Source organism: Solanum dulcamara, chromosome 9 (assembly GCF_947179165.1).
Source record: "Solanum dulcamara chromosome 9, daSolDulc1.2, whole genome shotgun sequence".
NCBI lineage: Eukaryota > Viridiplantae > Streptophyta > Magnoliopsida > Solanales > Solanaceae > Solanum > Solanum dulcamara.
In genome coordinates, this window is record NC_077245.1 from 26,651,717 (window position 1) to 26,656,796 (window position 5,080).

The 5,080-nt window shown below is 37.9% G+C and overlaps 1 long non-coding RNA gene across 1 annotated transcript; it reads left to right on the forward strand.

Annotated features, from left to right (window-relative positions):
• Nucleotides 1–637: 637 nt before the first annotated feature.
• On the forward strand, nucleotides 638–2,169 carry LOC129902104 (uncharacterized). Its single transcript, XR_008770047.1, has 2 exons — nucleotides 638–757; nucleotides 1,907–2,169. It is a non-coding gene; the product is annotated as an uncharacterized LOC129902104 (long non-coding RNA).
• The last annotated feature ends 2,911 nt before the right edge of the window (nucleotides 2,170–5,080 follow it).

Sequence of the window (5,080 nt, forward strand, 5' to 3'; positions counted from 1 at the left end):
TTCAATTTTTGCCTAAACATGATACAACCTCTGTATTTTGGTCATAACTTTTCATAGGAATATCCAAATTGAGTGATTCAAATTTCTGATAACCACAAGATCATTAACTACAACTTTTATGAAAACCATATGTTAAGTTCGTAGGTTAAGTAGGTCAAATAAATTAATCTTTGTAAGGTAGGATGCTGTTACGGAAATGAGTGTTTATAGAAGAAAAATCATATCTCACTGTAGGTTTATCCAAATTGGTTGATTCTTGAACGATATGAAACTAGAATTCCATATCTACAATTCTTATGAGACACCAAATCCTAATAAGGAATTTATCTTATTCAAACGCAGCTCCCAAAAAGAGTATTCTGTCAAAGATAACTCATTTCACCTACCATAGAAAGATCTAGATACATTTGACATCACTCATGACATAAATTGTCCTCCATTTAACATCATCCATGACATCAATATATTCCACTAAATTTTCAGATTTTTATTTATAATTATTTTATTTATTGTTAGGTCATCTTTCCCACCTATAAATACCCACCTTATTTCCTCATTTTATTCATCAAGCTTTCTCAAATAAATCTTCTCTCTATACACATTCTCAAATATAGTTTTAGTTTTTAGTAGTGAAGAAATACTATTCCGGTGATTCATATATTCCGGGTAGTACACAAAACGTTCCGGCAAAGAGAGAAGCTAGGACTCAAGAGTGTTCATTAAGTCTTCCGGTACCAACTAAAGCTTCGGTTTCCAGGTATGTAAGGCTTCAATGAGAGTATTCCTTCCACTCTCATGTCTAAATTATTTTGATTATATGATAAATTATATTTATTTTCTTTAAACTCTACTCTAAGTTATGTGTGTATTTATCCATGGGTTCTTCCATCCATGTAGTCCAAAAACTCTTTCAATTAAATATCTTGATTTTAAGTAATATTTTCTTATGTTAATTCTTATTTTTACTTAATAGTATGAATTATGGTTAAACTAATGATTATTGCTCTATTTTGATGCAACATAATTTTATATGTATGAATTGATGGATTGCAAGTAATTTATTTATTTATATTTTTAAAGGTTGTTGAAATTCATGGTGGGTTGTTTAAAGCATGATTTTTAATTAATGGATTTCAAAGTATTTATGTATATTTATTTACATATATATTTGCAAGTTGAAGTGATTTGAACCCACCTAGTTTTACTATGTTTTTAATAAAGTTTGACTTGAAAGCTTTGACTCCAAATAAATATTTATGAAAGTAATATCAATGATCAAAAAGGGAGTCTTATGAAATGAAAGAATGATAAAATGATATGAATCATGGATTCTTTATGCAATAAGGACAATTCTTGCATATTTGAATTATCAAATGTTTTAATGAGCTATTCTACCGAATATGATGTTTGAATTCTCAAGTTATATGCTATGAATATTTTGAAATATTAAACTATTCTGTGGGATTGACTTAGCACCGAATGAGGCATTAAGGTGGGATTCGGTAAGGGAATCCTAGTAGCAACCCCTTATCTCATTAACTATGTGCCAACATAGGAGCCCTTGTAGGCTTAGGCTAATGGATCCATAAATAGCCCTTAAAGTTAAAGTTAAAGAAATGAATGAAGTTGACGGAGTTCTATCTGGCAAGTAGTCTCCCCGGCCAACGTAGGGGGTTATGTTGGATTCCATGTAATAGCTCGTATGGTCTTAAATGTCGGTTATGGTTAGCTTCCCACAAAATGAATGTTTTAAAGGATATCCATATGATTTATTATGCATGTATTACATTATGTTCCATATTACATAAATGTTATAATATTTTCTCAATGTTCATGCATCCTTACATACTTAGTACATTCAAAGTACTAACGCATACTCTTTTGCCTACATGATATCACCATGTAGGGATCGCTGCTCCTCCTCGTTCTCCTCCACGTGGCTAGTTGATATTCCATTGAAGACTACTTTTGGTGAGTTCCCATGTTCCGGGAACAATACTCCTTTGTCTTTCTAGCTTATGATATGTTAAGATATTTTATTATGGCATTTCTTCTATTATGATTGAGGGTGAGCTAGGAACTTGTCTTAGCCCCATTAAATCTAATAGTTAGAGGTATTGTTGGACATATGTAAGTTAAAGATTTATTATTATGATTTCCGCTTGTCTATTTATCATTATTACCTATGAAAGGCTAAAAGAATGCTAAGAGGCTTGTTTGAGGTACTTTCGGGTTCCTCATTCGCCATGTCACGTCTAGTCCCTAGGCTTGGGTCGTGACAAACTTGGTATCAGAGCCCGAGGTTTTGAATGATCCTTGGAGTCCAACATACCGCGTCGAATAGGGTCTTGTTCATGGTTGTGAAGCGCGCCATAATTATGAATAAGAGACTATGAGGCATTTAGGAAAATTTTCACTTCTTTCAAATTCATGTCGTGCCTTAGAGTGTCCTAAGCTTTCCTTTAACTAATGACCCATTTTGTGTTCTCTAGATAATGACTCATGGAAGACCACCTCAAAGAGCAAGGGTTGACGATGAGGACCAAACTCCTCTGATTCCTAATGCCCAACGTCATGAGGATGGGGTAACCCATGCCGAGTTTCGCAGTGTTATTACTTTGTTAGCTCAAGTCGTAGCTAACCAAGGGAATCTAGGTGTTCCTCCTCCCCAAATGCAAAATCCAGCCTCTAGGATTCGGGATTTCCAAAGGATGAATCCGCCTGAGTTCGATGGTTCTAAACTAGATGAGGACCCTATGGAGTTCATTAATGAGGTGTACCGGATTGTGGCTATCATGGGTATGCCACCAAATGAGAAGGCCGAGCTAGTAGCCTATCAACTCAAAGGTGTGGCTCGAGTGTGGTATGAACAATGGATTGTTGAGAGGGATGAATAAATAGGGTCGATAGGATGGGAAGAGTTCAAAGGTGCCTTCCTAGACCGCTTCTTCCCATTGGAGCTAAGGGAGGCCAAAATCCAAGAGTTCATCAACCTCCGTCAAGGAAGTATGAGTGTGAGGGAGTATGCTCTCAAATTCACTAAGTTGTCAAAGTATGCTCCCTTCATGGTCTCTGACCTAAGAGCTAGAATAAGCAAGTTTATTTCCGGTGTCTCAAGCTTGGTGTCCAAGGAGTGCAAAATGGCCATGTTGATCAAGGAGATGGATATCTCTCGGTTAATGACTTACGCAGAACAAATTGACGAAGAGAAGCTTAGAGAGAGATCAAGGGGGTTCAAAAAGGCTAGAGTGGATGGTGGAGGGTTTAACCCTCAAAGGTCCGATTATGGTAACAATGGCAAAGGCCAAGGTGGGCAACGATTTATGGGGCAAGGTTCCACCAATACTCCTCCTCCAAGGTTCAACAAGGACAAGAGTGGTAAACCAATGATTCCAAGAGAGAATGTTGCTACTCAAACTTTCCATGCTTGCAAGAAGTGTGGAAGGACTCACAAAGGGGAATGCTTAGCTGGCTCCAATGCATGCTTTAAGTGTGGCAAGCTGGGCCACCATGCTAAGGATTGTAGAGATGGTGGTGGTAGGACTCAAGGCCAAATTGCTCATGGTCAACAAGTCCAAGGAGGTGTCCAACGCACCAACCGCTTTTATGCCTTGCATGGGAGACAAGAGGTTGAGGATGCACCCAATGTCATTACCGGTATGTTAAAGGTCTTTTCTTTTGATGTGTATGCACTATTAGATGTGGGTGCAAATTTATCTTTTGTTACTCCATTCATTGCTAATAGATTTGATGTTTTACCTGAAATGTTATTAGAGCCTTATTTGGTGTCTAACCCTATTGGTGAGTCAGTTATTGCTAGAAAGGTCTATAGGGGTTGCCTTGTGTCTATCTTGCATAAAGTTATTCCTTGTGATCTCATTGAGCTTGATATGATAGATTTCGATGTCATTCTTGGGATGGATTGGTTACATGCATCTTATGCTTCCATAGATTGTAGGAATCATCGAGTCAAGTTCCAATTTCCAAATGAGCCTGTTATTGAATGGCAGGGTCGTGATTCGGTGGTTAAGGGTCAGTTTATTTCTTATCTTAAGGCTCGCAAAATGATTTCTAAGGGATGTATTTACCATATTGTGAGGGTTAGGGATGTCAACTCCAAAAGTTCTTCTCTTGAGTCTATTCCTATAGTTAATGAATTCCCCGATGTCTTTCCTGATGACCTTCCTGGTGTCCCTCCCGAAAGGGAAGTTGATTTTGGTATTGATATCCTCCCTGATACCCAACCTATCTCTATTCCTCCTTACCGCATGGCCCCAGCAGAATTGAAAGAGCTGAAGGAACAATTAAAGGACTTGTTAGAGAAGGGGTTCATAAGACCAAGTATTTCGCCATGGGGTGCTCCCATTCTATTTGTAAGAAAGAAGGATGGGTCACTTCGAATGTGCATAGACTATCGGCAATTAAATAAGATGACCATTAAGAACAAGTACCCACTCCCTAGAATAGATGACTTGTTTGATCAATTACAAGGGGCAAGTCACTTCTCCAAGATCGACCTTCGGTCCGGCTACCACCAACTACGGGTAAGGGAGTGTGACATTCCCAAAACAGCCTTCCGAACAAGGTATGGTCACTATGAGTTTATGGTGATGATTTTTGGGTTGACGAATGCACCGGCAGTGTTTATGGACTTGATGAATAGGGTGTTCAAACCTTACCTTGATACCTTTGTAGTAGTCTTCATCGATGATATTTTAATTTACTCTCGGGGTGAGGAAGAACATAAAAATCACTTGAGAGTTGTGCTTCAAACATTGAGGGATAAACAATTATTTGCAAAATTTAGTAAGTGTGAATTTTTGTTAAAGGAGGTAGCATTTCTTGGTCACGTAGTGTCCGGTGATGGAATCAAGGTTGATCCTAAGAAAATAGAGGCAGTCAAAAATTGGCCTAGACCATTATCTCCTTCAGACATTAGGAGCTTCTTAGGTCTAGCCGGGTACTATAGACGGTTCGTCAAAGGCTTTTTTTCCATCTCATCTCCTATGACAAAATTGACCCAAAAGAAATCCAAATTCATATGGACAGATGAGTGTGAGAAGAGTTTCCTGACCTTAAA